The 25,200-nt window shown below is 44.2% G+C and overlaps 1 pseudogene across 1 annotated transcript; it reads right to left on the bottom strand.

Annotated features, from left to right (window-relative positions):
* LOC311147439 (double-strand-break repair protein rad21 homolog) lies at window positions 1-10,964 on the bottom strand (annotated as a pseudogene). Its single transcript has 13 exons — window positions 10,818-10,964; window positions 10,355-10,484; window positions 9,949-10,046; window positions 9,645-9,748; window positions 9,404-9,511; window positions 9,165-9,269; window positions 8,178-8,309; window positions 2,069-2,298; window positions 1,292-1,372; window positions 981-1,129; window positions 720-833; window positions 507-584; window positions 1-180 (listed from the first exon to the last, which is right to left on the bottom strand). The product of its transcript is annotated as a double-strand-break repair protein rad21 homolog (transcript).
* Window positions 10,965-25,200: the final 14,236 nt, after the last annotated feature.

The following is a 25,200-nucleotide window of genomic DNA, read 5'->3' on the forward strand; positions in this document are numbered from 1 at the left end:
TTAGAACCTGAGTCCAGGTGTGGCTATAATGTCAGCGTAAGGCTCGCTCTGGTGCAGGTCCAGGGCCTGCTGTTTCTTCAGCACCAGGAGGCAAAAGAAGGTGGCTGAGGCCTGGGAGCGACTGTTCCTCTCACACAACATCTGCAGACTGAACATGGCGTTGCTGCTGCAGCTCTGAATCTGTTTAGGGAAGTCATCAGGACAACATAGAACAATCAGAATTTTGTTTATAGCCCCGTTTCTGATTTATTATATGAAGGATAAATGTCAGGAAAGCAGGGAAAATCCCATCCGTTTGTTTTAACACAACACACAATTGCACAATGCAGCAATTTAATTTCCACCGACTGTCCCCTAATCCTGCCCAATCCTGCTCTAGCCTTTTAATCTTTTAAATCCCTATCATCTGTGACTCTGCAGATTTCTGGGTCTGATTGTAATCAAGCTAGCAAGCTGACAAAGGATAAGAATGGATGCCCTGCTGCATAGGGGTACTGGGTTCTTACTTTGAGAGCGTTTAGTAGTTTCTGTGCTCGGGTGGTCATCCTCCTCTCCTCAAAGTCATCCTGGCTGTCCACCATAGCCTGTAGTTTGGGATAACAACACATTACAGAGTGTACCGTACATCACACCACACTCATGATGACCGTTTGTGCTTTTCTGTGTGTAAGCTTGTGTGTATGTATTTCTGTGTGTATATTCAATGCATGTGAAAGCACCTGTGTGTTCCGTGTCACATTCGATGGAGATTCCCTCTCCATTACAGAAGGATGAACATGCATGGAATCCTCAGAAGGAAGCTCAGGGTGAGAAACCTCAAATCTCCTCTCATCCTGAGAGACAAGAAAAAGAGAAAGGAGGAACAGGGAATGTTGTCAGACAAATGTATAGACAATGAGATAACCTGGTTGAATAAAGGTTATATAAACACTTTTTAATGGTGAAAAAAGCATATTTTGTGTTCATGTTGAGCTCTTTACATGTACTGTGTCCCAGATGTCCTCAGGTGGGTTGTCATTCCCATGGTGGTGCAGAGCAGTGAGCTCCACATCGTGTCCCATTTTCTCAGGACCCATAGTCTCATGCAGGACACTGAGCTCACTGGGCAGGTCGCTCACATCAGTGTCCACTGTACAGACACACACAAAATTAATACACCAAAATAGGAAACATAACAGTTCAAAGGTAATGGGGAATTCAATTCTCCCAAATTCATGCAATGTAATGACTCGTATTCTCAGACAATCATTTCTATAACATGGTGTTGCTCTCTGTGAATATGACCTCCTACCCTCATGTCTCTCATCTCTTCACGGTCATCTTCAATGCCCACCCCATCTGTTTTCCCCCGAAACACATCCCTGGAATAGAGCTGCAGAGGCAGAATGGGGGCAGTTGTTGAATCAAAATGCACTGCTGCTATACATCACTGGTTACAGATGTGAACTCAATTTCCTCACTTAAGTGTGGAATCCAATATTTATATATTGTAGGCTTGACTTAGGTGGAACAACATTCTAAACCTGTACTTTTTAGTGTAACAGATGAGATAGGAAGGCCAAGAAGATCATCATGGACCTCAGCCACCCGAGCCACAGACTGTTCACCCCACTACCATCCAGAAGGCGAGGTCAGTACAGGTGCATCAAGGCTGGGACTGAGAGACTGAAAAACAGCTTCTACCTCAAGGCCATCAGACTGTTAAATAGTCACCACTAGCCGGCCTTCGCCCAGTACCCTGCCCTGAACTTTATTCACTGTCACTAACCGGCTACCACCGGGTTACTCTACCATGCACCTTAGAGGCTGCTGCCCTACTTATGTAGTCATGGAACACCGGCCACTTTATAAGATATACTACATATTCTATCCATATACTGTCCGTCTTGTCTATACATCCCATCACATACAGTATGTATATTTATACTCCGGAATCCGACATTGCTCGTCCTAATATTTATATATTTCTTAATTCCATTCAATACAATTTGATTTGATAAACATTAAAGGTAAATGTGTCAACCTACATTTGACTGATGGGACAATGTTGATTTCACACCCTGCTTACCTGTTGAAGGTGTGGATGAATGACAGGGGCACAGAGGTGACTGAAGAGCCTGTCCACCCCTCCACTCTCTTTCCATTGCATGATTTGTTGGGTGGGTGGGGCTATGTCCAATGGGGCAGTGAGATCTGAATAGTCAGTGAGCTGCTCCCTGATGGCCTGGTTGGACAGCTCCTTGGCCTGGTCCACCACCAGTCTCCTTCTCCTCTTCCCCTTCTTCCTCTCTAAGGTCGCTAAGGAGGCGGAGGACAAACAAAAGGTTTAACTCCAATGGCTTACCTTACCTGTGCTTTTCACACTTTGAGTTTCCACCACAGATAATAAGTAAGAAGGTTGTGTGTTACTTATGGCTTCCGTCTCGCTCCGCATTGTCTCCGTGCTGCTGTGCTGTTTGTTGCTACTTGGCTACCTGCCAAACTATTCACGTTTTACTTTTAATAAACGTTTAATCAATCTCTGTGTTCAACAAATTTACCAACTTTTTAGTTTTGTCCTCACTCATCTTTTTTCGTTAAACTTTTTCACCCCGGACGTTTTATCCCGAGACAGAAGAGTCATTTTCCTGTGCGTTTTTGCTGCCAACTTTACTTTATTTTCCTTTTTTCCATCGCAACTTTTTTCCCTCATTCAACTTTTTCACTCCGGACGCTTTATCTGGACATGGTTCGTCAACATCTTCAACAGCCGAAGCTAAGTAGTAACATTAACATGATGTCTTCTAATTGCAGTCGCTGTACTCATAATATACAGGAGAACGATCGCCTTACGGCGAGAATAGCTGTGCTACAAGCCCAGCTTCAGACGCAATCGTTAGGCAAGGGTAATTTCAGTGTAGGAAAGGAAGAAACAGCGTCTGTGCCACCAGTAAGTACAGATAGTAACGTTAGTATAAATCCCCCCGCACAGTCCCCGCAGCCGGACAACTTTCTCATGGCTTCTGGAGGGAAATACCGTTGGAATGCTCAACCGGTGTCGCTCATTCAGCCGACAGAAACTTTCAACCGGTTTTCCCCATTATGTAGCGAGTCGGAGTCTGAGTCTGAGTCTTCTCTTGTCTCTACTCCTCCCGTTACGGGGTCTGAGACGCCGAAGGCTCCCACCATTAGCTCTGACAAATTGAAAACCCTAGTCATTGGCGACTCCATTACCCGCAGTATTAGACTTAAAACGAATCACCCAGCGATCATACACTGTTTACCAGGGGGCAGGGCTACCGACGTTAAGGCTAATCTAAAGATGGTGCTGGCTAAAGCTAAAACTGGCGAGTGTAGAGAGTATAGAGATATTGTTATCCACGTCGGCACCAACGATGTTAGGATGAAACAGTCAGAGGTCACCAAGTGCAACATAGCTTCAGCGTGTAAATCAGCTAGAAAGATGTGTCGGCATCGAGTAATTGTCTCTGGCCCCCTCCCAGTTAGGGGGAGTGACGAGCTCTACAGCAGAGTCTCAGCACTCAATCGCTGGTTGAAAACTGTTTTCTGCCCCTCCCAAAAGATAGAATTTGTAGATAATTGGCCCTCTTTCTGGGACTCACCCACAAACAGGACCAAGCCTGACCTGCTAAGGAGTGACGGACTCCATCCTAGCTGGAGGGGTGCTCTCATCTTATCTACCAACATAGATAGGGCTCTAACTCCTCTAGCCCCACAGTGAAATAGGGTGCAGGCCAGGCAGCAGGCTGTTAGCCAACCTGCCAGCTTAGTGGAGTCTGCCAATAGCACAGTCAGTGTAGTCAGCTCAGCCATACCCATTGAGACTGTGTCTGTGCCTCGACCTAGGTTGGGCAAAACTAAACATGATGGTGTTCGCCCTAGCAATCTTATTAGGATAAAGACCTCCTCCATTCCTGCCATTATTGAAAGAGATCGTGATACCTCACATCTCAAAATAGGGTTACTTAATGTTAGATCCCTCACTTCAAAGGCAGTCATAGTCAATGAACTAATCACTGATCATAATCTTGATGTGATTGGCCTGACTGAAACATGGCTTAAGCCTGATGAATTTGCTGTGTTAAATGAGGCCTCACCTCCTGGTTACACTAGTGACCATATTCCCCGTGCATCCCGCAAAGGCGGAGGTGTTGCTAACATTTACGATAGCAAATTTCAATTTACACAAAAAAAAATGGCGTTTTCGTCTTTTGAGCTTCTAGTCATGAAATCTATGCAGCCTACTCAATCACTTTTTATAGCTACTGTTTACAGGCCTCCTGGGCCATATACAGCATTCCTCTCTGAGTTTCCTGAATTCCTATCAGACCTTGTAGTCATAGCAGATCATATTCTAATTTTTGGTGATTTTAATATTCACATGGAGAAGTCCACAGACCCACTCCAAAAGTCTTTCGGAGCCATCATCGACTCAGTGGGTTTTGTCCAACATGTCTCTGGACCTACTCACTGCCACAGTCATACTCTGGACCTAGTTTTGTCCCATGGAATAAATGTTGTAGATCTTAATGTTTTTCCACAAAATCCTGGACTATCGGACCACCATTTTATTACGTTTGCAATCGCAACAAATAATCTGCTCAGACCCCAACCAAGGAGCATCAAAAGTCGTGCTATAAATTCTCAGACAACACAAAAATTCCTTGATGCCCTTCCAGACTCCTTCTGCCTACCCAAGGACGTCAGAGGACAAAAATCAGTTAACCACTTAACTGAGGAACTCAATTTAACCTTGCGCAATACCCTAGATGCAGTTGCACCCCTAAAAACGAAAAACATTTGTCATAAGAAACTAGCTCCCTGGTATACAGAAAATACCCGAGCTTTGAAGCAAGCTTCCAGGAAATTGGAACGGAAATGGCGCCACACCAAACTGGAAGTCTTCCGACTAGCTTGGAAAGACAGTACCGTGCAGTACCGAAGAGCCCTCACTGCTGCTCGATCATCCTACTTTTCCAACTTAATCGAGGAAAATAAGAACAATCCAAAATTTCTTTTTGATACTGTTGCAAAGCTAACTAAAAAGCAGCATTCCCCAAGAGAGGATGGCTTTCACTTCAGCAGTAATAAATTCATGAACTTCTTTGAGGAAAAGATCATGACCATTAGAAAGCAAATTACGGACTCCTCTTTGAATCTGCGTATTCCTCCAGGGCTTAGCTGTCCTGGATCTGCACAGCTCTGCGAGGGCCTGGGATCGGGAGAGACACTTAAGTGTTTTAGTACTATATCTCTTGACACAATGATGAAAATAATCATGGCCTCTAAACCTTCAAGCTGCATACTGGATCCTATTCCTACTAAACTGCTGAAGGAGCTGCTTCCTGTGCTTGGCCCTCCTATGTTGAACATAATAAACAGCTCTCTATCCACCGGATGTGTACCAAACTCACTAAAAGTGGCAGTGATAAAGCCTCTCTTGAAAAAGCCAAACCTTGACCCGGAAAATATAAAAAACTATCGGCCTATATCGAATCTTCCATTCCTCTCAAAAATTTTAGAAAAAGCTGTTGCGCAGCAACTCACTGCCTTTCTGAAGACAAACAATGTATACGAAATGCTTCAGTCTGGTTTTAGACCCCATCATAGCACTGAGACTGCACTTGTGAAGGTGGTAAATGACCTTTTAATGGCGTCAGACCGAGGCTCTGCATCTGTCCTCGTGCTACTAGACCTTAGTGCTGCCTTTGACACCATCGATCACCACATTCTTTTGGAGAGACTGGAAACCCAAATTGGTCTACACGGACAAGTTCTGGCCTGGTTTAGATCTTACCTGTCGGAAAGATATCAGTTTGTCTCTGTGAATGGTCTGTCCTCCGACAAATCAACTGTACATTTCGGTGTTCCTCAAGGTTCCGTTTTAGGACCACTATTGTTTTCACTATATATTTTACCTCTTGGGGATGTTATTCGAAAACATAATGTTAACTTTCACTGCTATGCGGATGACACACAGCTGTACATTTCAATGAAACATGGTGAAGCCCCAAAATTGCCCTCGCTAGAAGCCTGTGTTTCAGACATAAGGAAGTGGATGGCTGAAAACTTTCTACTTTTAAACTCGGACAAAACAGAGATGCTTGTTCTAGGTCCCAAGAAACAAAGAGATCTTCTGTTAAATCTGACAATTCATCTTGATGGTTGTAAAGTCGTCTCAAATAAAACTGTGAAGGACCTCGGCGTTACTCTTGACCCTGATCTCTCTTTTGACGAACATATCAAGACTGTTTCAAGGACAGCTTTTTTCCATCTACGTAACATTGCAAAAATCAGAAATTTTCTGTCCAAAAATGATGCAGAAAAATTAATCCATGCATTTGTTACTTCTAGGTTAGACTACTGCAATGCTCTACTTTCCGGCTACCCGGATAAAGCACTAAATAAACTTCAGTTAGTGCTAAATACGGCTGCTAGAATCCTGACTAGAACCAAGAAATTTGATCATATTACTCCAGTGCTAGCTTCCCTACACTGGCTTCCTGTTAAGGCAAGGGCTGATTTCAAGGTTTTACTGTTAACCTATAAAGCGTTACATGGGCTTGCTCCTACCTATCTTTCCGAGTTGGTCCTGCCGTACATACCAATACGTACGCTACGGTCACAAGACGCAGGCCTCCTAATTGTCCCTAGAATTTCTAAGCAAACAGCGGGAGGCAGGGCTTTCTCCTATAGATCTCCATTTTTATGGAACAGTTTGCCTACCCATGTGAGAGACGCAGACTCGGTCTCAACCTTTAAGTCTTTACTGAAGACTTATCTCTTCAGTAGGTCTTATGATTGAGTGTAGTCTGGCCCAGGAGTGTGAAGGTGAACGGAAAGGCTCTGGAGCAACGAACAGCCCTTGCTGTCTCTGCCAGGCCGGTTCCCCTCTCTCCACTGGGGTTCTCTGCCTCTAACCCTGTTACAGGGGCTGAGTCACTGGCTTGCTGGTGCTCTTTCATGCCGTCCCTAGGAGGGGTGCGTCACTTGAGTGGGTTGAGTTACTGACGTGATCTTCCTGTCTGGGTTGGCGCCCCCCCTTGGTTTGTGCTGTGGTGGAGACCTCTGTGGGCTATACTCGGCCTTGTCTCAGGATTGTAAGTTGGTGGTTGAGGATATCCCTCTAGTGGTGCGGGGGCTGTGCTTTGGCAGAGTGGGTGGGGTTATATCCTTCCTGTTTGGCCCTGTCCGGGGGTTTCTTCGGATGGGGCCACAGTGTCTCCGGACCGCTCCTGTCTCAGCCTCCAGTATTTATGCTGCAGTAGTTTATGTGTCGGGGGGCTGGGGTTAGTTGGTTATACCTGGAGTACTTCTCCTGTCTTATCCAGTGTCCTGTGTGAATTTAAGTATGCTCTCTCTAATTCTCTCGTTCTCTCTTTCTCTCTGAGAACCTGAGCCCTAGGACCATACGTCAGGACTACCGGGCATGCTGACACCTTGCTGTCCCCAGTCCGCCTGGCCTTGCTGCTATTCCAGTTTCAACTGTTCTGCCTGCGGTTACGAAACCCCTACCTGTCCCAGACCTGCTGTTTTCAACTCTTAATGATCGGCTATGAAAAGCCAACTGAGAGACCTGAGCCCTAGGACCATACGTCGGGACTACCGGCCGTGGTGACTCCTTGCTGTCCCCAGTCCGCCTGGCCTTGCTGCTATTCCAGTTTCAACTGTTCTGCCTGCGGTTATGGAACCCCTACCTGTCCCAGACCTGCTGTTTTCAACTCTTAATGATCGGCTATGAAAAGCCAACTGAGATTTATTCCTGATTATTATTTGACCATGCTTGTCACTTATGAACATTTTTGAACATCTTAGCATGGTTCTGTTATAATCTCCACCCGGCACAGCCAGAAGAGGACTGGCCACCCCTCATAGCCTGGTTCCTCTCTAGGTTTCTTCCTAGGTTTTGGCCTTTCTAGGGAGTTTTTCCTAGCCACCGTGCTTCTACACCTGCATTACTAGCTGTTTGGGGTTTTAGGCTGGGTTTCTGTACAGTACTTCGAGATATTAGCTGATGTACGAAGGGCTATATAAAATAAAATTGATTGATTGATTGATTGATGTATGATGGAGGTTGTGTCCAGTTAGATAATTGTTTTGAGGGACAGTAAGTGTGCTTAGGAGAATGGCCTTGTTGTGGTGTCAAGATGTTGCTTGTTAGGCAGGTAAATATTTACGGGTCACAGCGACAGGCTCCAGAGCGAAGCCCTCGTCGAAGCCCTCCTCCTCATTGAACAACAGAGTCGTCTCATTCAGGACAAGGCGGTTCTCCTCCACAGGTACAGATGTAATAGGAGAGTCTGGACGACCTGCAATGTCTGGGTTGTGGAATGAAGGGCATGCTGTCTCAGTCTACTATTGTGATAACAAAGTAGACATGGACAGCATACAATGGATGAATATAATGTAATAATGACAAAGCACCCAATTTTGGGAAAAGTTTCAGCACCGGAAAAATCAAATTTACTCCCTGCAAAGTTTACAGCAAAGTGGAATTAGCACATTAATAATGAAATGATAATTTTATGTTATGCATTGCCTCTTGCTGCTAGAGAGGGTGCTTCAATGCTTGCACAAAATATAACCACAGAGATTCTAAACCCAGAGGCGCAACATTGCGAGACTTCCGGGAACACTTCCGGGAACGCTTGCAAAACAGACCAAGCAGACCAGGCTGGGGTTTGAGAAGTCAATGAGAGAAGTGAAAAATGAAGTCAATGAGAGAAGTGAAAAATAATTCCTTAGTTGTTAATTTTCCTCGAAATCTAAAGCCACAACCTAGATTTGAGCCAATGTCTTAAGTAGTTAAAGTGGCAAACTGACACGTTTTCATTTTTGTCAAAAACAACTTTATATCGAAGGAGTGCCTTGGATTTGACGGCCTGCACATGCGCAGTTCGGCGAGAGACGACTGTAAGACCCGGTGACGTGTTTCTGCGCATGAGCTTAGCTAGCCAACGTCGCCATGACATCGTCTACAAGTGCTATCTGGGATATCTATTGGAGAAGCAGTTTCTGCCTATCTTCATACTGTACTGTCTTTGGTAGAACTGTGGTCTCATACAGATGTAGACACCTTCATACCAATGTCTACAGTTACACTGAATATTTAGACAGAGTAAAAAGTTTCCTAAAAGACTACCAAAATAAACACAAAAAATTACCTTCTTGGTTAACGTTCATGGGAGCAATCTCCAGCATTACATTTTGTGGTTCGGCTGGGAAAAGGTCAATCAAAAAAGCATTCTCACTGGAACTGGCCATGAAGTCTATTTAGGATTTGGAAAGGGGTTTGAGACATTGCATAGGTTTGCCTTTGAAACATTCTTGATGTGTTCAGATGTGCAACAGATATGTTATCTTGAAGTGAATCTGCTCCTGTTAACCCAGGTCGGGACGTTACCCAGGATGTCGATGCCTTTGACCTCATCGCCAAAAGCTTCGCCGTGCTGGGCCAGGCTTAGGAAACTCAAATCTAACATGCCCCCTTGCTGAGAATGGGTCTCATCACCTACAAATATTAGACAGAGTAAGTTACTGACAGCAATGTGAGTGAAGGAGAGAAAGGTGGGCTATGGTGAGAAGGAAAATAACATTGAGAGAGACACAGGTAGGCACTGTGGAGTAGCAACCTTAACCCTTACCAAAGTCCTCAAATGTGAGAAAGCTATTTCCAAAATCCTCTTTGAGGGTGATGTCCTCTGTTCGGCACTGATTCAGTGAAAAATGGTCCACAACACCTATGGCACTAGGGTCAGAGAGAGGAGAAAATAACAAATTACTTTTCGATATAAACATCACAAATACTGTTATGTTAAGCATCCACACCCCCATGATCTATTGAAACACTGACACTAGCCTTAATGGGGTAGGGCCTATTGGGAGCATATATTTTGGTTTTGAATGTGAGCGAGTTAAATGAGGAGAGAGAAAGAAAAACAAAAGTACTTTGTGTCTGGTAGCTGGGAATCGAAGTCAGTGAAATCCTCCATCAACGTGATGGCTTGGTGTGGCCTCAAGTCCATCAACAGGCATGTCAGTCTGTCCTAATGGTGACAGAAATAAATGTATAATTTTATACAAGACTTCAACTGAATTATGTTTCCAATTATCAGAATTACATGGAGTTACTGTCATTAAAATGCAGGGTTCTACCCAAAGCACGTAAAGAGGGCTGCGCGCCACCTTGTGGACTGGCTGAAGCACTATGTAAAAAATATTTGTTATCATTTAAGGCCAGGCACCAGACCCTAATATGGTATTTTATGCTCTAGATTGCAGCACCTTGTTAAAAAATCCTGGGGTGAACCCTGAAATGTTGACATTGACAACACAAAAAGGATGCTTGGCTAACCTGGTCTGAAGGCCACTTTAATTTTGACAACAGCGTCATTGCAGTCAGCAAGCAGATATTTGGCTTTTCTGAAGTATATCCTCACTACTCCCAGGAGTAGGTGGCCAAAAGTCCGCAAGCCGATCTTTGTCTTGAGATAGTTGCACACAAGCAGAGACAGGAAAACAGACAGAGAGAGGCAGGCCTAAGTCAGCCTATATCATATATTATATATGACGTGCTCATTGTGTGGCTACAGGTATGTGAAGAGCTGTATCAGAAACAATTGTACATATTTTGAGACACATAGCTATGGCCATGAAGACGAAACCTGAAAGGCAAGGTATTCATTGGATAATGGAATAAAAGGACATGGTGAGCTAAGTTAAGTACAGTATCTAACAACATGGTGAGCTAACTCAGTCACAGGCAAATACATTTCATCCCCTTGTTCGTATATTTTGGAAGACAGAACAAAGTGTACCTGTGGGGAGATTATGTGTTTGATAGTGCTCTCCAAATTGCATTCAAACACATGAACTTTGGTAATTTTGCGCTCCCAATGAGCCGCTAACCAAATTTTGGTCAGAGGTCCGCGCTTGGATGTGAAGAGCTGAGTGTAGAACATCATGGTGAACGCCTTGGTGGTCTATCTGGTCCTCTCTGTTGATTTAGCTGCGGTATTTGTTTGATAAAACAATAGATTTTGTTAATTTTATATGGGATAAGGCACAATTCACTTGCAAAATATTTGTTTAAGAAGCATTATCTAGCTAACGTTACTGTAGCTGATGGTCTGAAAACGTGCCTCTTTCTCGAAGGCGTTGTTGACAACAAGCTGGAGCTAACCTCTGACCTGGCTTGCTACCTTCGTTTACATTTGTCCCGAATACTAGCTAGATTGAGAAAATGTAACATTTCTAAATAATTGTACCCTTCTTTTACAATAATAATTGGATACTCACACGTTTAAGTCCAAAATAAGTCTGTTTTGAAGGCGGTGCCCAGTTTAAAAGCTAGCTAGCTAGTGATGGCGCGAGAATAACCTCGACATTACCCGTGTATTTGGCACCAGCATGGCACGAGAGTGGAGCAACCTGTCTCGAGCAAAGTGATAGCTAACAATTTAGCTACATTGTGTGGTTGTAGTCTAATCGGGTGACATGCGTGACGTTTCAACGTTTTTATGCTACAGTTTTGTTTGTAACCATAAAACATTTAAATCGCTAAAGTAGCTACAGGAAATCCTGTCAACTTTAACAGATCATGTGTCATGTTTTGTTATCCTGAAATTGTGTGTGAGTGCTAGAGCATGCCAGAGCCAACTAAAAAGTTTAAAGTGGCTCAACCCCTTAAACAAATACAAACTATTTTATTATGAAATCCAAAGTTTGAGGCAGTTCATTGATTGACTACAGTAGCTAGTGTGGGGATCTATTTTCTTATAACTAGATGTGATGCCTAGCTTAGAAAGAATACATGAATGATTAAACATAATAGGTTTGTGCTGTACTGATATAGACTGTTTAACATAACAAGCTGTGATTCATGTGAGGAGCTGTTAGGGAGTAAGGGGAGATAAGAACTTGTGTCTCACATACACAAACACTGCCTCTTTGTTAAACCGCGCTCAAGGACGTGTACTGCAAAAAGTGCCGACTCTCTGGACAAGTTGTGATGATAACAACTTATGCCTGGCAACAGTCTGCAACAGTGAAGCGCCAAGGGGCTGGGACCAGCCTGTGTGCCAACGATAGGCTGAGTAAGTCTAAACCACACTCAGCCTCTACCCTGATAGGCCCAGCAAGGAGCGGGAACTATCACTGTCATGGTATTTAAAGAAGAGCCTGTAACAATGGATCAGTTCTCTGTCTGCCCTGCGTGGTATTTCAGTGAGCCCGTATACGAACCTTCATACTTATCATACATACATTTTGCATATAATAAATGTAGCTTGGATTGAATATCTCTTGATTATGTTTTCTCTTATTCCAATACCAGATTTGAATTACGCTATTTCTAACAATTGGTGACCCCGACGTGATCTGGTAGCGGAACTTCGCTGGAATTCATCCAGCCCATTGGACATCGCTGTCGTCGAACGGTGTGTTTCACAAAGTGCCCGGGCTTCTAAAAACAGGTAAGCAGACACCTATTGTTATATAACTAAAGTTCTGCACATTGGCTTTATCCAAAATAATTTTGTGAAGCACCTGTTTGATGTAAGTGAACCCTATTATACCAACATAACGTGTACATTATACAACTTAAATTTCATAATATACTATGCAAATGTTTGATAATTGTGATGGTTAAACCCATGGGAATTGTAGGATTAGACAGTGCGACGCTATGACTAAGGTTCATAGGAGGTACTTTAAATAGTTAGACAGTGCGACGCTATGACTGAGGTTCATAGGAGGTACTTTAAATAGTTAGACAGTGCGACGCTATGACTGAGGTTCATAGGAGGTACTTTAAATAGTTAGACAGTGCGACGCTATGACTAAGGTTCATAGGAGGTACTTAAAATAGATAGGCAGTGCGACGCTATGGCACATATCAGTTCAGACTAGATATGACTAGGTTCATAGGAGGCACTTAAAATTCTTTAAGAAAGGGGTGACGCTATTGACACGTATCAGCAAAGGCTAGGTACGGCTAGGATCAGAGGGACACTTTAGAGTATAGGGTGTTGTCGTATGCATGAGAGTGCGAATGATCCCAGTGTAATAAAAAAGTGTTTGCAGACGAAATAAAAGAGTGAATGCGGGTTACTAAAATTAATAAACCTGTATACCTTGATAGAAAACTAATTAGGAATTAAAGACGTCTGTGGCTGTCCAAACTGTATAATTTGTGAATAACTATTGGGTTTGTGGTTGTTTAAACCGTATAATTTGTGTTATGATAATTGGGAATATATATACTAAGGTAGAGAAATTAAAATAAAACGTATTAAAAGTGAGAAATAGAAACTTGAACCTAAAATTTTAAAACTTTTCGAATAGAAATAAAAAGAAGGAAGCGTCGTGTACATTAAAATGGCAGGACACACAGAGGCGGAACGAGTGCTGAAAGTACTGAAGTCCACCCTTGAAACAAAAGGAGGGAGGGGCTGGAGACAGCGAGAGTGTGGCTTTTGGAGAGTCAGGAAGGACTAGGGGGGGATTTGTGTCGATTGGGAGTTGGCTGGGAACACCACGGGGCGATTGTTTGAGAGGTGCCTGTGGGTTTCTGACGATATATACGTATGGGCTTGCTCGCCCGAACGTAGACGTACGTAATGGGTGAGAAAGTAGAGAATATGAGTTTAAGGTTGTACCGTTGTTTGATAATGTGATGGGGTTTGATGGGTGATCGGACCATGACTGGTGTGGTTATGGAAGTAATGTATAAATAGTGGAGAGCCAGTAGGGGGCTCCATTGAACTATTATGTTTTGTTGGGCATTTCGGTGGCATGGGGTGGGGTCTGTGTGTATGAGTGAATTCAACGGCTGGTTTGGGTAGTGACCGGATACTACTGAGTATTTGGTTTGTTGATGTTGAATGGAAGATTTGTAGCATGGTTGGGGTTAAATAGAAAGACTCACTTATTCAACCGGAATAGGTGCGGGGAGAGAGTTGTGTTGCTGAATGAAGTGAGAGTTAAATTACTGAGAATAGATAAGTATTATGGACACTCCGTATTAAATAAACTGAACCAAACATGACGTTACTACAGCAATAGAGGATGGTTAATGTTGTTACGTTAGTTTTTTAACCCGATGATAGAGGTAAATGCAGAACGCTGTTTGAGAGTGTGTTTTATTTTTGCTACTAGGGGATTTAGTGTTTGAGATGAAAGGGCTGGCCAGTCGGGAGTGATGACGTGGCTGGTTGTGCGACATGGAAGTGGTTGTTTGGCGTGCTTTGAAAGCATCGCGGAATGTGTGGGGTGACTGGCAATGTATCTAAGGGTCCCGGGTTCGAACACAGGTAGGGACAGTGGGTAAAGCTTTTGCATTGGGGCTATAGACCTAGATTATTACATGGATTGAGAAATGTGAAAGGTTGAATTAGATAGCTTAAGTAGAAGTATTCTAGAAAGGACTATGAAAATATGTTACTAGGTCCCCGCCCCTTCCTCGTTGGATAGAAAGGAGCAAGGGGAGGGGTGAGAGATAGTTCAAATGTTAGGAATATCATTAAATGTATGCTTATCAACGATAGCAAGTATTTGTTTTATTAATTAGGGCCTAATCAGAGAGAACAGTTAAAGAAATTGAATAGCGAACTGAAATGGCGATAGAGCTGTGAAAATTGAGTTGAGGACAAAGGAGAGTAATTTATGGTTCTGGTTAGCGGGAGAAAAATAATAATAAAATAGAGACAGTCAAGCGAGTTAGAATGAGCTGTGGGATTTCAAGTAGAGGTCTAGATACTTGACTGGAAGGCAGTGCTTTGATAAATTCTAATTGTTATTACTTTATTCAATAGGTTGCTTAACACCAGTGGTGTATACAAATAGTTGGTAAATTCTAGAACGATAATTTATTTTCGTTACGGGGACAAGGGGGTGCAAGTGGTTTTGGCTGTTGTGCTGGGGAATAGCGCCAGCCTGTGGTGGGTTCTGGATTTGTTAAATAAACAAACTTATATTTTAAACTATAGTAATGCAATAGGCTACAATTATAACATTATCAGAAAAAGGTACAATTTAATGTGAAATAGTTATTACAATTATTATGAATAGTTATTACAGTTATTATCATTGATCCAGTAATGATAGAAGGATAGTAGAGGAAAGGCAAGGGATTAAATCTCATTTAGGGAAAGAAGAAGAGTATGAAGATATATTAGGGAGAAAATACCATTAACTGAGGGATATAAAACGTTTAGCTGAAAAAAGAAAACAGGAATAATTTACCTTACACCCTAATATAGACATTGCATTACTTTTGATGTAACCGTGATTGTATTGGCTAAAAAATGAAAAATTACATTTACAGGGGGGACAGGAACAATAGAAGATGAGACAGATTTTCCTAGGGGGTTGATCAAATAATTGATAATGGATCATTTGAGATGAGATCACATGTAGCAGATTTAGGGTAATCAATTAAATAATCATTGTATACTCGAGGAATTTTTAGTGGTTTTATGGATTAATTATGAGGAATTAGATTGATACAAACAATTATTGATGGGTTAGGACTGGGGATATCTGTATCATGTTTTGTGTGTACTACCATCTTTAGATTACTGATGGTAATTGAAGGTTAACAAAAATTATAACCAGGAGAAAGAGAATTAGCTTATCTCATTGGAATGTTGCCCAGGGCTAGGGGGAGCAGTAGTGAAGTTAGGCAGTATTTAAGTGGGGCCTGGCTATTTGTGGTTGTTGTTTTTTCAAATTGGGTTTTTCAAACAAAAAACAACACACCTAGTATGATGTTTATAAAGCCTTGTTGTTTCAATTTTGGGGGGGTTTCAGCAGGTCAAGGGTGATAGGTCTTGGAGGAGCATGCACAGTGAATTTTATGGAGTTTTTCGGTTTTGGCTGAGTTTGGGGTATATATGATTTCTTATGAGAATGAATGTCATGAGGACTTAATGAACACTTGGGATAAGTAACATTTAAGAAATATTTAGAATAATGGTAATGTTTGGTATACTATGGGATGGAACAGTTCGTTGAATAATTTCAATTGCCTCTGAACTCTGTTTTAACTTTCTGGTGTAAATTAATCATCCACACTGGTAAATTCTAAAGGCATGAGAGGAGGACTTTAAGATAGTTTATTTTACTAAGTTGAGGGTAATTTATAATACTGTGAAAAGTGTGAAGAAGATTATAATTTGGTAATAATATATATGATTTGAACCATAAAATAACAGAAGAGAGAGAGAGAGCTTTCCCTGAATGAGGGATACCTGTTGCTAGTCAATTGTACTAATCTTGGATTACTTTTACGGGATAGAAGTAAATTGAGGTATTATCAAATGTTGTCATTTAAATTTCATTTTTAGTATGCTTTAATAAACAACAAGTTGGTATTTGAAACTAAATTAATGCAATGAGCTGCAGTAATCAGAGGAAGGCACAATCTAATGCGAAACAGCTATTACCTAGATCATTTATTTAGTAATGAGATCAGGAAGATAGGAGCAATAAAGAAGCAAGGGACAGTCTAAAAAAAATAAAAATAAGGGATGGCAATTGGATGATAAATTACCAATATTACCTAAGTGATTGTTTAGGTAGGTGGTAATATTGCCACATGAGCAGAACATGTGTCAAAAGGGGGATGGTAGGATAAAATAATACATATATACGAAGGAGAGGACAAAATACTTTAAAAAAAAATTTTTTAGATACATGCAGTCAGAAATATAAATTCAGAGCTGAACATGTGTGAAGATAGTTTATTAACCACACCCGTATGTCAGAGGTTTTGTGCCCCACAGGTGAACTAAAGGAGAAGGTGACCCACTCTATCTAACCAGGTGACTGGTGAGCATCCAGTCCTGAGAGAGCCACTTGGGTCAACGTTACCCACTGCAAAAAGGTAGGCCCACATACCAACACCGTTGAACACACACAGAGTTAAAGAGAAGAACTGGTACCAATAGGGTCTGGGGGTAAACTCTGTTAACGAAGATCCCCTACCCCAACCTTTCATCACTGTGGGGTGTTTATAGAGGTGTGAGTATGGGGTAGTACCAAACAGAAAGACTGAGGACAGGAGAGGGTTGGCGGTTTTTGGGAATATGGATAACTTGGGTTGCATCAGTCCCGGTAATGGTCTTGATATGTCAAGATCCACCACCAATTATGCTATGCCCTTACCATTGTTAAGAAGTAAAAGAGAAGAGAAGCGACCCGACATACTGACCGTCAAGGACGAGTGGCCTACAAAATGGGAGTCAGAGAAGGGCAGACTGTCAGATTCAAAATAAGGGTTGGGGACGTAGCCAATGGGTGGGGTACATGTCAATAAGCAAATTGGGATGATAAAATCCTATTATATTCGTGTTCGGTCCCCACGGCGGATTGTTCCTAGACTCAAGTGTTTAAATACACTTGGGGGTGGGGATATGAGACCGAGGGGGACTGAACATCCAGATGGGGGGTAAAGAGAAATAAAGACATCACCAATTATCAATTGGAGATAGTAGTAATGTGACAGACTTAAGTTCGGAAGCACAGGAGAGAATTCTGAACCTTACAGCCCCTGTAACCGATGTGTGGTGGGCGTGTGCCAGTAAAGGCAGTGTAAGGCAGAGAATTCCAAAGGGGTGGCTAGACACATGCGCCCTGGTTCTACTGATTCAGCTAGTTAGAATTAGTCACCAGGAACCAAGGATTAAACAGATGTAGGAGGAGTTTTAACAAGAAGGAGAATAGCCCTATTTAGATGGATGCGATTGGGATACCAAGGGGGGTATCGGATGGATACCGAGCTACTAGGGGAAGGGTTTGCTACCACGTTCTTTTGGTGGGTGACAATAAACAAAATTGTGAATTGGATTAATTATATCTATTACGACCAACAACGATTTATTGGCTGGACTAGGGGTGCAACGGAAGGGATCTTTTGAACAATTATCCGCCATCTCACTCCTATGACTTAGTAAAAAGAGGTTGGCTCTAGATCAGGCAGAAAGGGGTGGTGTCTATATAATTTTTAAGTTCGCATCATTGGTGGTTACTGGATTTCTGACCCTAGTAGTTGTGTTTCTAATATTAATGTGCTGTACTGCCTGTGTAATTCCTTGTCTGAGAAAGTATGTTACAGATGTCGTGCATACGGCTGGTATGATGCCCCTCCATGGGGCTCAAGAAGGGGATGCAGACACTGAGATGGGGTTGACAAAGGATGACCCTTGGTTTGCTATTGGTGAGGTGGTGGAGTGACACCCTAGAGGGTGTCTAAAGGGGGCCAAAATGTATTAATCTTTGTGTTTTATGTTCTATTAATCCTGTGTTATATGCTTTATTAATCAAGTTAACCATTGTGAATGTTTGTCTTTCCTTATGTGAAGGTTTGAAGTTCCTGGGTGGCTGGTAGCCAACCTAGTACAAGTTGGGTGTAGATGGAAGGACTGAAGGCCTTTTTATTATCATTATTGCCTATTAATAAAAGTGTGATTATTTTTGTTTGTATTGTATTTTAATGAGTGACACCCTAGAGGGTGTCAATAGTGGGAATCCTAAATTTCCCTGAAATTTCTTATTTTGGGTTCTCTTATTTTGGGTTCACACCCAGTGGGTGTGAAAAGGGGGATTGTGGGGATCTATTTTCTTATAACTAGATGTGATGCCTAGCTTAGAAAGAATACATGAATGATTAAACATAATAGGTTTGTGCTGTACTGATATAGACTGTTTAACATAACAAGCTGTGATTCATGTGAGGAGCTGTTAGGGAGTAGGGGGAGATAAGAACTTGTGTCTCACATACACAAACACTGCCTCTTTGTTAAACCGCGCTCAAGGACGTGTACTGCAAAAAGTGCCGACTCTCTGGACAAGTTGTGATGATAACAACTTATGCCTGGCAACAGTCTGCAACAGTGAAGCGCCAAGAGGCTGGGACCAGCCTGTGCGCCAACGATAGGCTGAGTAAGTCTAAACCACACTCAGCCTCTACCCTGATAGGCCCAGCAAGGAGCGGGAACTATCACTGTCATGGTATTTAAAGAAGAGCCTGTAACAATGGATCAGTTCTCTATCTGCCCTGCGTGGTATTTCAGTGAGCCCGTATACGAACCTTCATACTTATCATACATACATTTTGCATATAATAAATGTAGCTTGGATTGAATATCTCTTGATTATGTTTTCTCTTATTCCAATACCAGATTTGAATTACGCTATTTCTAACACTAGCTAAATTGAACCAGATTTGTTTTGGCATGTGATGTTCATTTACATTTCTTCACTCCAGTGTTTTTCCTGTTATAACCAGCTGGGGGCACTGTTACTCTCTTGCCTCTAAGTCCTATATTTTCTGTTTCCCTTCTCTTTTATGATAACTCTTTAGTAGCGTTTTGTGTTCTCGTCTGGGCCATATAAACTGTATTGTTTCTTAATTTGACAACATTGAAATAAGTCCCCCTCTACTATTATTTCAGTACCGTAAAAGCAAATGAAATAGCGTCACCGACCCACTGAGGTACTCAAATAAGCCCCTAAAAGAGAATATTATCTGAAGTAGTCTAGGCCACCCATCAAGTGAGCAGGACAGCCCATACTACTGTCATACTAATTACATAACTGACAATTGTATAAATACAAGGAGAAATTGAATTACTAATTTACACACACATACCAGAGCAGAAATGCCCCCCAGTATCTTCTGAGGCTGGGACAGCAGGCTGAGAAATAAACACGCCAAAATAAATGTGCATTGTGCGCTAACTGGGTGGCAGGAGCAGTTGTGAAGCTCTGGAACAGCTGGTGTAGCAAGAGGCTCCAAACCCCACTACCCACTATAATCACCTGAGGGTTTCATCAGAGGGAGAGCGTAGAGAGGGGGATGGTAAACGGAGATAGGGAGGAAAGAGAAAGAGAAGTTGTGAGAGGGAGTGAACAGCGATGAGGGAAGGGAGTGAAAGGGATACAAATATTGAATGGTGCACTGCAGTTTCATTTTAAACAAATGGCAAATAGTCAGATTAATCGTCAGTTTATAAATGTATTTAATGAGTAGCAAGGTATCTTACAAAGATAGTGTGACTGTCTGTTTTACGTGTTTTTAATTTCCACTGTCACGGATTCTGCCGAGACTGCTCCTCCTCCTAGTTCGGGCAGGCTTCGGCGTTCGCCGTCCCCGGAGTACTAGCTGCCACCGTTGAATGTTTCTTGGTGTGATTGCTTTGGTCTGTCTTTTACACCTGTGTCCGTTTGTGTCTGATTACGTGTCCTATAAGTTCCCTGTTTTGCATTGGTTAGATTGTGTGTTGTTTTTCGCCTGTCCGTAGTGCTGCGTGTTTTTGTATCTGTTTATTTGTTATACGCATAGTTTGCGTATTGCTCGCCTCTGTTTTGTTGAGGCCGTTTACTGTATCCTTGCCTGGTGGTTTTTCACAGTAAACTTTGTTGGACTAAGCTTCGGTGTCCTGCGCCTGACTTCCACACATCATACACCTCAGCCTTGACAGAACAACACACCACTATGGAGTCAGCAGGAGCAGTGGCGGCACCCAAGTCGCTGGAGGATCGGATCAGCGACCAAGACACCATGATCCGGCAACTTGGGGCCACCATGAACGAGGTGTCCAACACTCTGCGCCGGTTGGTTACTGGAGAGGTGCCCACGCCTTCTCACACCATCCCATCACCAACGGCCAGTCCTCCTCTCTCAGCACCGGAACCCAGTGGCATACGGCTCTCGCTCCCGAGGGCATATGACGGTTCTGCAGCCGGGTGTCAGGGGTTCCTCCTGCAGGTGGAACTCTACCTGGCTACCATACACCCAGCGCCCTCGGGATACGAGAGCGTCTCCGCCCTCATCTCCTGTCTATCCGGCAAGGCGTTGGAGTGGGCCAATGCCGAATGAAGGGGAATAGACGCCGCTACCATCACCTACGCGGAGTTCTCCCGCCGCTTCAGGGCTGTCTTCGATCACCCACCTGAGGGGAAGGCGGCGGGGGAGCGTCTGTTCCACCTCCGACAGGGGAAGAGGAGCGCACAGGAGTTCGCCCTGGAGTTTCGGACTCTAGCGGCGGATGCGGGGTGGAATGAGAGGGCCCTCATCGACCATTACCGGTGTAGCCTACGAGAGGACGTTCGTCGTGAGCTGGCCTGCAGGGACACCAACCTATCCTTCGACCAGTTGGTGGACATCTCCATCCGTCTCGACACCCTGCTGGCTACCCGCGGACGTCCCGAGTGGGGGTCGTCCATTCCACCCTCCAGCACCTCCGAGCCGATTCCCATGGAGCTCGGGGGTGCTGGCGCTAGAGAGAGGAGGAGAGAGAACCCGAGGGGGGCCATCCCCTGCACCAACTGTGGCCATGGAGGACACACTGCGGCCAGGTGCTGGGGAGGGTCTCCTGGGAGAGGGGACAACATGTCACGCACTGGGGAGTCATTTCAGGTGAGTAGGCGCCCCACTTACCCAGAGCTCTCTGTTGGTCACATGAGTATACCTGTGAGATTTCCACAGGTGGCACCTCATTCCCAGCATAAGGCGCTAGTAGATTCAGGCGCAGCTGGGAATTTTGTTGATCGTGCATTTTGTTATAGGTTAGGAATTCCCCTTCGGCCGGTAGAAGCCCCCTTTCCTGTTCACGCCCTAGACAGCCGGCCGTTGGGGTCGGGGCTGATCAGAGAAGTCACAGCACCACTTAAGATGATGACGCAGGGGGGTCATGAGGAGATCATTCAGTTTTATCTGATTGACTCTCCTGCGTATCCCGTGGTGCTGGGGCTTCCCTGGTTAAGCGCCCATGATCCTACCATTGCGTGGCAACAGAGGGCTCTTATGGAGTGGTCTGCCCAGTGTGGAGGGAGATGTCTAGGTGTTTCCTTAGGGGCGACCTCGGTAGAGAGTCCGAACCAAGTGCCCGCAATGCGCATTCCCCCTGAGTATGAGGATTTAGCACTTGTGTTCAGCAAAACGAGGGCAACACGGCTACCACCTCATAGACAGGGGGATTGTGCGATAGATCTCCAAACAGGAGCGGCACTTCCGCGGAGCCGTGTGTATCCCCTGTCTCAAGAGGAGACAGCGGCTACGGAGACTTACATAGCCGAGTCCTTGGCACAGGGATACATACGGTCCTCCACTTCCCCGGTTTCCTCTAGTTTCTTCTTTGTGAAGAAGAAGGACGGGGGTTTGCGCCCGTGTATTGACTACCGTAGTCTCAATCAGATCACGGTTAAGTACAGTTACCCTCTTCCACTGATTGCGACTATGACAGAATCATTACGCGGAGCGCGGTTCTTCACAAAGTTGGATCTCAGGAGCGCGTACAATCTGGTGCGCATTAGGGAGGGGGATGAATGGAAGACAGCATTTAGCACCACCTCGGGTCATTACGAGTATCTCGTCATGCCATACGGGTTAATGAATGCTCCTTCAGTCTTCCAATCCTTTGTTGACGAGATTTTCCGGGACATGCATGGGCAGGGTGTGGTAGTATACATCGACGACATCCTAGTGTACTCTTCTACACGAGCCGAGCATGTAGCCCTGGTGCGCCGAGTGTTGAGAAGACTGTTGGAGCATGACTTGTACAGTGGGGAAAAAAAGTTTTTAGTCAGCCAACAACTGTGCAAGTTCTCCCACTTAAAAAGATGAGAGAGGCCTGTAATTTTCATCATAGGTACACGTCAACTATGACAGACAAATTGAGAAAAAATAATCCAGAAAATCACATTGTAGGATTTTTTATGAATTTATTTGCAAATTATGGTGGAAAATAAGTATTTGGTCAATAATAAAAGTTTCTCAATACTTTGTTATATACCCCTTGTTGGCAATGACACAGGTCAAACGTTTTCTGTAAGTCTTCACAAGGTTTTCACACACTGTTGCTGGTATTTTGGCCCATTCCTCCATGCAGATCTCCTCTAGAGCAGTGATGTTTTGGGGCTGTTGCTGGGCAACACGGACTTTCAACTCCCTCCAAAGATTTTCTATGGGGTTGAGATCTGGAGACTGGCTAGGCCACTCCAGGACCTTGAAATGCTTCTTACGAAGCCACTCCTTCGTTGCCCGGGAGGAGTGTTTGGGATCATTGTCATGCTGAAAGACCCAGCCACGTTTCATCTTCAGTGCCCTTGCTGATGGAAGGAGGTTTTCACTCAAAATCTCACGATACATGGCCCCATTCATTATTTCCTTTACACGAATCAGTCGTCCTGGTCCCTTTGCAGAAAAACAGCCCCAAAGCATGAAGTTTCCACCCCCATGCTTCACAGTAGGTATGGTGTTCTTTGGATGCAACTCAGCATTCTTTGTCCTCCAAACACGATGAGTTGAGTTTTTACCAAAAAGTTATATTTTGGTTTCATCTGACCATATGACATTCTCCCAATCCTCTTCTGGATCATCCAAATGCACTCTAGCAAACTTCAGACAGGCCTGGACATGTACTGGCTTAAGCAGGGGGACACGTCTGGCAATGCAGGATTTGAATCCCTGGCGGAGTAGTGTGTTACTGATGGTAGGCTTTGTTACTTTGGTCCCAGCTCTCTGCAGGTCATTCACTAGGTCCCCCCGTGTGGTTCTGGGATTTTTGCTCACCGTTCTTGTGATCATTTTGACCCCACGGGGTGAGATCTTGCGTGGAGCCCCAGATCGAGGGAGATTATTAGTGGTCTTGTATGTCTTCCATTTCCTAATAATTGCTCCCACAGTTGATTTCTTCAAACCAAGCTGCTTACCTATTGCAGATTCAGTCTTCCCAGCCTGGTGCAGGTCTACAATTTTGTTTCTGGTGTCCTTTGACAGCTCTTTGGTCTTGACCATAGTGGAGTTTGGAGTGTGACTGTTTGAGGTTGTGGACAGGTGTCTTTTATACTGATAACAAGTTCAAACAGGTGCCATTAATACAGGTAACGAGTAGAGGACAGAGGAGCCTCTTAAAGAAGAAGTTACAGGTCTGTGAGAGCCAGAAATCTTGCTTGTTTGTAGGTGGTCAAATACTTATTTTCCACCATAATTTGCAAATAAATTCATTAAAAATCCTACAATGTGATTTTCTAGAATTTTTTTTCTCAATTTGTCTGTCATAGTTGACGTGTACCTATGATGAAAATGACAGGCCTCTCTCATCTTTTTAAGTGGGAGAACTTGCACAATTGGTGGCTGACTAAATACTTTTTTTCCCCACTGTATGTCAAGGCAGAGAAATGCCTGTTCTTCCAGGAGTCCGTCTCCTTTTTGGGTTATCGGTTGTCCGCGTCTGGTGTGGAGATAGAGGTAGACCGTGTGTCGGCCGTGCGTAATTGGCAAACTCCAACCACTGTAAAAGAAGTGCAGCAGTTCTTGGGTTTTGCTAATTACTACCGGAGGTTTATCCGGGGCTTTGGACAGGTTGCAGCTCCCATTACGTCCCTGCTAAAGGGGGGTCCGGTTCGTTTGCAGTGGTCAGCTGAGGCGGACAGGGCATTTGTCAAACTGAAGAACCTGTTCACCTCGGCCCCGGTGCTGGCGCATCCGGATCCCTCTTTACCATTCCAAGTAGAGGTAGACGCGTCCGAGGCCGGCATTGGGGCAGTCCTGTCGCAACGGTCCGGCACGCCACCTAAGCTCCGCCCCTGTGCGTTCTACTCCAAGAAGCTCAGCTCGGCGGAGCGTAATTATGACGTTGGGGACAGGGAGCTGTTAGCTGTAGTCCAGGCCCTAAAGGTGTGGAGGCATTGGCTTGAGGGGGCTCAACACCCTTTCCTCATTCTGACTGATCACCGTAACCTGGAGTACATCCGGGCAGCTAGGAGATTGAACCCTCGTCAGGCTAGGTGGAACATGTTCCTGACCCGGTTTGTTTTTAAGATCACATACATCCCAGGGTCCCAGAACGGTAAGGCAGACGCCCTGTCCCGGCGGTATGACACAGAGGAGAGGTCCATTGAGCCTACTTCCATACTGCCGGAGTCTTGTCTGGTGGCTCCGGTGGTGTGGGAGGTCGATGCGGAAATCGAGCGGGCACTGCGTACCGACCCTACTCCCCCCGAGTGTCCTGTGGGGCGGACGTACGTTCCGCTCGAGGTTCGTGATCGTCTGATTTATTGGGCTCATACATCACCCTCCTCTGGACATCCAGGTATTGGCCGGACAGTGCACTGCCTTAGCGTGAAATACTTGTGGCCAACGTTAGCTAGGGATGTGAGGGTTTATGTCTCCTCCTGCTCGGTGTGCGCCCAGTG

The sequence above is a fragment of the Coregonus lavaretus genome (genome assembly GCF_964263955.1).
Source record: "Coregonus lavaretus genome assembly, chromosome: 20".
Lineage (NCBI taxonomy): Eukaryota > Metazoa > Chordata > Actinopteri > Salmoniformes > Salmonidae > Coregonus > Coregonus lavaretus.